We start from the raw sequence: 10,953 nt of genomic DNA, 5'->3' as shown, positions 1-10,953 counted from the left end.
AAAAAAAAAAAAAAAAAAAAAAAAGAAAAAATGTCTAATGTAAACGCGGCTTAATAGCTGGATCCATTTCGAGCGTCATCGATCTTTCTTCCAATATTTCTTTTGACAATGAAATTTCAATTGCGGGTTAAAGATAGATACAACGGAGCCTCTATTATTCGTATACATTATCTATATTTATAACAATATAAAGAGATGCTTTTCCTTACCAATAAAAATAGAATTTAATTTTTAAATTAATGTTGGACACACGTTTATATCTAATGTTTATTGAAACGAAATCAGGAATACGAAGAAATTAGAAAATTTTAGGCAAAAATACCTATATAATATTGGAAATTCTTCTGGTTATCCCTAATTTTTACGATAAAAACTTTTCTTTCACGCCATTATTCCAATTTTTGTAAATAAACCTAATTACATTTTCCTTAAAATATAGAATAATTTAAAAATCTGTATTCTTATAAGTAAATTCGAATTTTTTTCAAATTCCGGTCGATCTACTTTTTTCTTTATTTTTTTTACCGACCGAGTATTCGATTCGTGCGTTTACTTTCGAATCCGTATGGAAATGAGGCGAATTAATGCGAAAGCATTTCAAGCTGACAGAATGGAAATGTCGTGTTTCGCCTCGCATCGTGACAATTAGGCGCCATCGGCTCGATATAACTGGGAGAGGAAATCGTTTTCGGAAGTGCACGAGAGATTGTTGACATGCTTCTCGTGTTTTGCGAGGACCGTCTGAAGTAATCGACTTGAATTATTTACCCCCAGGCACAAAATGATACTCTTGGCCACGACATGCGTCGTGGAATGAACTCTAGGAATGCGCTTTTTTCCCCCCACATTCCCCACATCTTACTTGCGATATTATTTCGCGGTATGTTGGAAATGGGGAATTCTGCGGTGGGACGCGTGGCTCGATCGGTAATCGGGAGTTATCGATCGAGGATAGATGACAAAAAGAAGGATCAAATTCGATTGCAATCTATCTATCTATCTACGACAAGAAGCAAAATACGAAATTTTTTCTTAAATAATTAATATAGAATGTAATCAATCAATTATATCATCGAAATATTATGAATTTCTCAATGTGGGATATTAAAGGTATATAAAAATCTTTGAGATGCTGGTAAATTGCAAAAAAGAATTCATTAAAGGATATTAAAGCAACTTGTGAAAGAGAAACAGTGTTTTTCAACATTTGAATATAAGAACGATCGAGAGAGCATAAAAATCTTCGAAATTATATACTATAGAACGAATCGAAAGTGAAAAAGCATTAAACAGTTGAAAATGGAATAAATTGGACCTATTTTAAATTTTACTCGCGGAAGAAAATTTTAAAAGTTGAAGAAAAGCGTAACAATGATGGAAAGTTTTACTCGAATTTAAAGATATTCGATTGTAGATAATGGTACCACGATTCTTAATTTACTATCGCGAATTTCTATCGACTAATTCCTCGAGGGAAAGATATCTCGTGGCTGATATCTGATCTTCAGATATTCCCTCGAGAATTCGGTAAATGGCGATAGTTGAGAGGAAATTGTCAAATTTTAAGGGTGTTACGGTGAAACGAGGCCACGAAATTTCTACTCCCTTTGCATACACAAGATTTCTCTCACGAATCAATTGAAAACACAGCAAGAAAGGGATACGCGTTGAAAGAGAATGCAAAGTTGAATTCGTTCGATGAAGATTCGATTCGTATTCGAAGAAAATAATTACACAGGTTGGAGAGCCAATTATTATTCAATATCACGATATTGGAGTATTATCGAGTTAGTCTGGATAGTCTACTTCGTTAGACGATAGATTTTCCAGAAGTAGTCGATAACAGGTACATTATTTCGTATCGTTTCTATCAAAATTATAATTCAAAATTTAAAACAACACATATTAATCAAATTGTTGTATATTACATGTACGACATGTTACGCAAACATTATAATTTGCCGGCATGCGTTGGACATGTTAAATAAGAAACGTAAGAAAGAAATTCACCAGACTCGTTGCTTTTTCAAATTCGGATGGATTCCACAAATGTAATATAATTAATCCATGTAAAAAACTTAAGAGTTTTATTTTCAAGAATATTTTTCACAAAAATGGAACTAGGTTGCGGATGCCAGACTTTTAACTTTCACTTTCGATGTCGCGTCCACTGGAAAAAAAAAGAATACTTGACAGCAACTTTTTGTGTGATTATATCCTCGAATATATTTATATTCGAATATATTTATATTCGAATATATTTGAATGGAAACGTGACTAGAAACGTGACGAACTTCGTTTCTGGTGGGAAAAAGAAAAAAAATATTCGTTTAAGAAATTCGAATATTAAAATATCAGACATGGAATAGATCACTCGGATATTGGTCCACGTAACACTTGCTCAACGCATCACGCATTCCGTCAGACGGTTTAACCGCGTGTCAATTACACCGAAATTGAATTTAATCTCGGTCCGTCGGATAATGTAGTCAAAGGGAGAGCAAGCTAATAGTATCTATGTATTTAGCTACATGTCCCCCCCATGTACACTTCAATGAACACGAGAAACCAATTAATATTCTGTCGTATCTCTTCCGAAGAAATTTAAAAAGAAAAACAAACAAACAAACAAATTCTAACTTGAATTATCTTAAAAAAAAAAAAAAAGAAAAAGAGAGAAAAAACAAGAAAGAACAACGATAAAGAAAATATAAGCGCTTCAACGTTCGATAAAATAACGTGGAACATAAAAATATTCCTATTTTCCGCGTTTTCTCCGCGACGAACGCATGACAGAACGCGTATAGTTTCGATATAACGGGTATAACTCGCGGCGAAACAATTGTCAGATTCGTAAAAAGATCGACGATCCGTATGCCAGCCGATGGAGGAGGCGTTGCGGAAATTTAACTGGTCGCAGAGTGGCACTGGGTCCGTTCCATTTCGCGTATCTTTCGTGCAACGAATCGTGAGATCGATCGACACGAGTTGATCGTTGACGAATTTCAGATCGCTTTTACTTTGGCGATCTCGAAAGGGCGAGAGGCTCGTGGGCGCACGCGAGGATCGGCGGAAGAGTTGCTTGCAAGTTGACCGTTTTCATTCATGAATTCCTCACCGCTGTCGTGGAACGATCGGTGGAAAAACGCGGACCAGTGACGTCATAGCGTCGCGGTGCCTGGCGTCAGACTGGCTCGCCGATAGCATTACGTGCCAGTGCATTGCTACTGATTCGCGCATGCGCGAGCCACGCTCAGACCGGACAGTTCTCTCGTTCGTTCCCTCTTTCTTTACTTTCGACCTCCTACGCTCGTTCCCTCTCGCTCCCTTCCTCCCCTTTCCTCCCCATTTTCCCTCTGCAACCCTTCGTTTTACCCCCACTGCTACTCTTCCTCGCTCTCCTCTCCTTCTCCTCCCCTCCTCAGGATACCACATGACTAATGTATCTTGACTCTTGTTTCGCTATCCGCGATGCTCTATCCGCGAGATCTCTCGTCCTATCTCTCACTCCCTTTTTTTCTCGTTCTTCATTTCATCTGTGTTTCTTCGATGTTCAATTTGCTTTCTCGATCCAGATTTCCATCCCTCGTGTGTTCACCTCAAACGAAACGTTTATCACCCGATCGCGCGCAATATCACTTCCAATCCAGTCCATACTACGTGTTTTATTTTCTTTAATTCGCTTCTATCCCAGATTTTCCACCTTTTCGATTTGAAGAACTGTTGATTAAATTTTAAACACTTGTATTTTCTTTTGCATTTAATATTACAATTTTAATTAATTAATGCGATTGAAAGTTGATTTTAACTTGTTTTTTGTTTGCATCATTTTAGGATATTTATAAAATTTATATTTCTTTTTCTTTCTTTTTCTCTCTGAATCTTTAATTTTATTATTTTCATAGATTCTTGGCGAAAGAATTTTCCAAGTCAACGATTCTAACCTAACATTTTTCCAAATTCTTAAATTTAGAGGCACAAATAATTCCAAACTTTTTGGAGTTTAACCATAACGTATCATTAACTAGTAACTTTCTAGTTTAATAAATTTCTTTTTTCGATTCATTTAACATTTCAATGCCACTTATTTCAATCACTCCGACAAAATAAAAGAAAATCGAGCAAGCAATCACGCTTTTGTCCTCCATCGTTCGACTAGGGATTTTCGTTCGTTTCGTTTCTCCTTCATTCATTTTTATCCGTCTTTAATATTTATCGTTGTCATAATATTTTATGCTTTTACGATTTTCTAACATTTAATAAATTAAACGATAAAATATCTCTCGTTTTTTTTTATTTTTTTAAAAAATATAAAAATAACTTAATTTTTATCTATCTGTTAATTCGTTATTTTATTTTTATACTATTATTCAGTTGCTTTGAAGCCACCATCGAAATTTCATTCGAAGTCGTTTGATTTATAGTGTGTTCTCTTCTCTTAGAAATTGTATTTCTATCCAAATTGATTTTTCACCCCTCACGTTCAATGGATTTTCGCTGTTCGAATCCCGATATTCTAATGAGAATCAATTTGTTCACGGAGAGAATCGCTCGATCGTGGTCGAGAAAGCGACGAGTTATGGAAATTGGTCATTGTTTTAAGCAAATTAACCCTCTGTGATATCATGTGATTTTGAAGTCACGTATCTACGTTACCGATCGAGAGTTATATCGAATCATTAATATATTCCATAGAATCCCAGAATTTAAAAAAGAATCAAAATAACATATATCGTCAAGTTATCCGATTTTTTTATATTATATCCCAGTAAAATAAAATATCAATTTTTTTCAAAATATATCCATATTTTTTCCAGTAATTACAAAACAAAAAATTTTAGAAATTAACCATTTTGCCACATCTAGTAATTTTTATTGCGTTAACATTGTTGCATTTTTTTAAACAAAAAATAATATTCTCATCTTATTGTTATACAATTTTAAACAATTATTGACCAATATCGAATCGATGAACGTACAAGTAACGTAAATAAATAAATAAATAACGATGTCGTCTCAAACTCGAATTTCATGCACTGAAACGAAATAGCATTGGTGATTTTTTTTTATTTTATACTCGGCCAAATTGAAATGGAAAATTATGCACGATCGTTTTATTGCTAATGGATCAATTTGACATTACTGCTTCTCGACGTCCCATCGAATGATCGAAGAGCAAAACGGATCATTGGATCGTGCTCGACTCGAATCGATGGACTTAAAAGAAGCATCTAGGATCGGTTTCCATGAATAAAAGAGGAGAAAGCTATGTAGCTCTGAATTGATATGCGCAAAACCAGGTATAAAGATTCAACAACGAAATTTCCCTCGCCTTCATTTTATCGATTTTTCTTTCTTGCCCGTTCTTAAGGATGCGAATATAATCTCGAGAATTATTGTTCAGAGTGAAAATTACTCTCAACTACTGGTGAAAAATAAACTTTGGAAAGTTCAACGAATATATATGTTTTTAAGAACATGAATATATTCGAGTTTCTCGAGAATTACTTCTTATTAGTGAATGCTGCCTTTCAGAATGAAAGGATACGAATAATATGATATTTCATTAAGATAAAAAACTCTCCGAAATTTTTTATTCCCTAGAATAATAATAAGGAAGAGTACGAATATCGAATTGAGAGTAAAATTACTTTATTTCCAAATAGTTTATTTCATTCAGATTAAAAATTAAAAAAATCGATACAAAATTCCATTTGATATTTAATTCTTGAAAGATACCAAAAAAAAAAATAAATATTGTAAAAAAAAAAGTTGTCCAGCAATCAAATGAACGAACGACAAATTCTCGAAATTTTCATTAACTCGATTTTTTCGAGGAATACTCTTCTCTCTTCTTGATTTGACGAGCTCTCAATAATTCAGAAAATTGTACATTTCTTAAATCACAGCCATAAGATATCATAACAGATTATATATATGTATATATATAAAATTTGTAGTAGATATTTCTATCTTGATCTTCTGCCTGGAAAAATATGGAGTCGGCTTATCTGTCAAAAGTATCTGATCTATTCGATTTAGTTTCTATTTTCTTGTCAGCGCCTTGAGAGAACAACATCATTCCTCCCGTCTTCGGATTGAGGAGGAAAGTGCTTGAACAAACACTGAGGGAAAGACCGAAACAAGGTCGAAAGAGCGTAAACGGAACAGCACAGTCAGCAGTTTCTTGAGGAAAACAGCTCTCCCTCTAATACAGAATTCATCAAACTTCCTGAGTAAACGATTAACGGTAAGGATACAATGTAATTGAGAAACATTTGACTTTTACGTCAGACCTTAACACACAGATTTGTTCTTACTTACTATTATAGGATACATTAAGATAAAAAAATTCTGGATATCGATCGGAGAATCTTTCTTTCTTTTCGTATTTAAATTTTCTAATTTTATTATTAATTTATTACTAATAAAAATGAAACAGATAGAAACAATTAATTCAATGGGCAATTTGCTTAAAAAACTTATAAATCAGCTAGTAAGATGTAGGATATATCTAATTTAATTTTTTTTCTACCTAATTATAATATAACATTAGTAGCTTAAATACATCGTAACAAATACGATAATTAGAAAAAAAAACTGTTTCGACAAAAATCTATATTAAAACTTAAATTTTTTTTTAAATAAATCTCCATTCGATCGAAAATGTATAACCAATGCTGTATCTACTTGGCATTGTAAATAATTACGCAAAAAGAAATAAGGGATTGTCTTGAGAACCTCTTTAACTTAAATTTTTAGAAAATTCTTTCATTCTATTAAAAACAAAATTAATACCGTACCTATTTAATATATTGTAAACCAAAAAAAAAAAATTAAAAATAGTTATGCATAGAGGAATGATTTGAATTGAATCAGAAGAAGCAAAAGCTTCGAGAGAAAGAAGCGTGCGGCCATCCGCATGGAGTTTACGTTAAAAGCCACGTGGAAACCACGGCTGTGAATAGCCGATACTTTTACGCGTGAAAGCCTACGCTCTCTCAAGTTAACTTTTATCAGAGCATCCAAAACTCTTTTTTTTTTTATTCCTTGGACACTTCTTCCATGATCTTCGTCCACGTTGCGACACGAGATCGGATTCTCCGCGAAAATTACGTCTTGGATCGTTGCATTTAAGCTTGCGTTGCACAGTGTGCCACGTAACCACTGCGCGCTTGTCTCAAGCACGGGCCAAGAGTTCTTGAAATGCTGTGCAAACGACGTCGGCTCAGCAATGAACACGTTCCACAGATTTTCTAACGAGTTCCAACGATATCCATAATGGGACGATGCTATGCATCCTTGAAGAATAAGAACGAGTGGAATGTAGTTATTATTGGGGGGAGAAATATTTATTTTTTATTTTTCACTTTTTCTTTTCATTAGGTTAGGTTAGGTTAGCTTTGTTTAAGAATGCTATGCATTCTTGAGGAATAAGAACGAGTGAAATATATTATTATTATTATTGAGAGTATTTTTTTCTATTTTTTTATATTAGGTTAAATTAGATTTATGGCAGAAAGAAAAGATAAGAATATTTTTATTGATTTCATGGAAGTGATGGTTTTGAAAAATGAATAAATTTCACGTATATTGAAAAATTTGATTTTAATGAAAATTTATGTGTATCTGGAGGATAATGGTGTTATATGCTTTTAAGCATTTGTGGAATTCAGAGGAAGGCCAAAGTTCAGGCGTTGATTGAGCTCGAGCAATCTTGAATCAGAGGAAAAGTTTATTCTAATCTCTTTTTACAGATATGAATATAACCTCTCTTTCTTTCGAAAAACTGCTTTTTTTTTAATTCAATTTAGATAAAGGTGTCGATACAGTGATTTATTTTGTGCTAGAAAATTTTTTTACTTGAAATCGATTCTCTTAAATTTTATCAAAAATCGTATAATAGGATAATTAGGATTGAAAAAGTATTAGAATCTAATTTCTATCTTGTATCATTTAGAAAATTATGCAACTTTAAGGTTAGGTTTCATTCTTTCCAAGTAACATTCGATTAATGAAAAAAGTATAATCCATAATGGATAATAGATATTCAATACAAAGTGTTTCATAAAACAGAATTAAACTAGAATATTTTTTAAAGTAACAATTTTTTTTTTTTAATCATTGCTGAATTCATTGAATATAGAATATAGAATATATTATACATAAGTATATTCATTACACGACAATTTTAAATGTCAGCAATCATTTCTAACTGTCTATAACATCATACAAGTTTTATAAATAGTTCTATATTTTATTCTGCATTATATTTACATTATTGAATAACGAAAAGAAAAGAAGAAGAACTCTCCTGCTCGCTCAATATTTTTGTCTTCGATTTTAAATTCGAATTCAATTGGATCGATGAATTAGTTTATTTTCTGAAAAAAATATTAGAAATTTTTTTTTTTATTCTTTGTGATAATTTTATTTTTATCATGGAAATCATTACGATCAATATTCTGAAAAAATTCAATATTCTTATGATCTACGATGAACAATTTGCGTGTCCTCCAGTTTTCTCCACGTGCAGACCATTACTAACTCCGAATACGTGCTTATCCTTGAACGTTTCGCAGCTTAATTTGGCCTATAACCACGAAACGAATCACGCGAATCTTAAGCAACATCGATATTGTCAATATTGATAAATATGAATAATATTATTGATGCAGTTTTATTGATATCGATATTAGAAGAAGATTAAAAAATGTTAAAGATATGGATATACAATTCCTTTTAGATATTACAGAAAATGTAATGTGTTAAAAATCATGTTCATTTTCGCACGAATATTTTTAGAAAGCGTCAATTTTCTTGACGAGCGAAAAATTATTTAAAATATTGTACATTATTATTTTATATAAATACCTTGAATATCTTATTTTAAAAATGATTTTAATAAGAGAATAACACATATTCACTAATTGTAAAGTTATTTTTTACGACCGAAACAATCGTTTTGCCTTTTTTAATTTAAAAAATTTATTTATTCTCACTAATTTTCAAAAAGATTTCTTTATTCAACTTCTCGATATAAAATTTGCTTTCGAATATTTAATCTTTCACCGTAAATTGCAATAGCGATAATTCAATTTCATTACGATAAATGATTCTCTGCAATTAAACTTTTGAAAACGAAAGGGAGAACATATATTACAAAGGATATATAATCAAATCTATTGTGACGAAATTGAATGATGAATTTCACGACTGATTTCTTTCTACCATAAATGCCTCGATTATCGAATGTAATTGTTGGTAATATATCGGAGAAAAAAAAAAAAAATTCGAGATCGAAAGAAAATTGCTTCGATCAGTAATAATACCGTGTAAACGCGTAGACTCATTCGCTGTATATCATAGTCAAATCGTGGTTATAAATTATTCGTGCACGGATGAAGATAAATTAAAATGTTTCCAACTATCGCTTAAAGAGGAACGTTTGTCTTATAGAGTAATATCATCGTGTCATAAAAGCTTCGGTTCGAGCGATAAGTTGGGGTTGAAAGTAGTTATCCGTCCGTTGCTTCGAAGACAAGCTCGAAAACTTGCACCACTTGAGAATGTCGATAAGGCAACGTCGAGGAGAGCTTTCCGCTTTGCCCTTACCGTCACTTTAATAACCGTTTAAAATTCTCTTTGCACTGTTTAATACAAAAAAAATAAAAATAAAAATAAAAATTTCATCGAAATGCTATTGCTATTCGAGTATAGGATCAGTGTTCAGTAAATTTAATTTTTACTTCAATTTTTTCTTTTTTTTTTTTTCTTTTACAATATTACGCTTCTGCTCTTAAGGATATATAAACTTTTTTTTTTTAATTGTAAATTATAATTCTTGATTATTATTTTTAATTATAGGTTAGGATTTGTAATAGTTATTTAAAAAAAAAGTTATAATTCTTAAAATGAGTTCTTTTATAATTTTATAAAAGAAGTATTAGATTGTTGCAGATGAATTTTTCAACATGCAACAAATATTAATTTTTTTATTATTTTTTTATTATTTTATAAGCTGATCTTTTTCTACATAATAATTTCTATAATGTTTCTTTGGTTTTTGACTGTTATTCAAAAAATTAAATTACTCAGTTTAATAAAAGATATTATTAGATACGTAATGATAATAATATCGACGAAATTATAAAATAAAATTCTTACTGAACATCCTATGATATAATTGCATAACCTCGGTAGTTGAAAGCTTCAATTTTTGAACTTGAATAAATAGAAAGCACGTGGTTCGCTCGTGGCCCGAAAGACGCTTGCCGATGAACGATATTTTCTTTTCTCTCTCTCTCTCTCTCTTACAATGAAAACCTTCGACGATGCTTTGAACTCGTAATTGAATGCTAATATATTACATATCGTGATATATCGTGAAATACACAGTACAACGGAATGCTGACACGATAGAATGTTCACATGAAACTTCCATTGTATTTCTATCTCTTGTTTAAATTCGATCTATTACGTGCAAGGCACATTTTTGATTAATTTGCGAAAAGGATTCAGTTACAATTATATTTACCATTGAATTACAATCAATCCAAACTTCGATTACCATCAATTTTTTCCATATTTCACGGATCCTATATATCAATTACCTAATTCCATTTCATTATAATGTCAACGACATTATCAAAATCAAAACCGAAATCATCCTCCAATCTCCAACCTCGACTCAATATTCAACACTCCGTATAAAATCCCTTATAAATCCCCCGAATAGTTGGATACGAGGAATATACGTAGGGACGTAATTTCCCAAGAAAAAAGGAAAAAAGAGCAAAAAGCAAGAGTAGTCATTGCGCTTTCGTACTCGACGACGAAACCACCCTGTATCGACCCAGCAACGCCCACCCAAACACCCGACCCCCCACCATGGATGACCCCCTCTCTCCCCCAAAAATTTCCCGACCCGTTGCATCGTCGCGTCCCTTTCTT

At 32.1% G+C, this 10,953-nt stretch overlaps 1 long non-coding RNA gene across 1 annotated transcript in view; it reads right to left on the bottom strand.

The window, feature by feature from the left end:
* LOC116185612 overlaps nucleotides 1-3,703 on the bottom strand; it is a 5,618-nt gene extending 1,915 nt beyond the window's left edge. The window contains exon 1 of the long non-coding RNA XR_004150478.1: nucleotides 3,119-3,703. This is a non-coding gene — a long non-coding RNA (uncharacterized LOC116185612). The remainder of the gene's footprint in view (nucleotides 1-3,118) is intronic.
* Nucleotides 3,704-10,953: the final 7,250 nt, after the last annotated feature.

The sequence above is a fragment of the Apis dorsata genome, unplaced genomic scaffold, assembly GCF_000469605.1.
Source record: "Apis dorsata unplaced genomic scaffold, Apis dorsata 1.3 scaffold_25, whole genome shotgun sequence".
NCBI classification, from domain to species: Eukaryota; Metazoa; Arthropoda; class Insecta; order Hymenoptera; family Apidae; genus Apis; species Apis dorsata.
The sequence above is the reverse complement of the archived record's forward strand: the minus strand, read 5'-3'. Positions and strand labels throughout refer to the sequence as shown.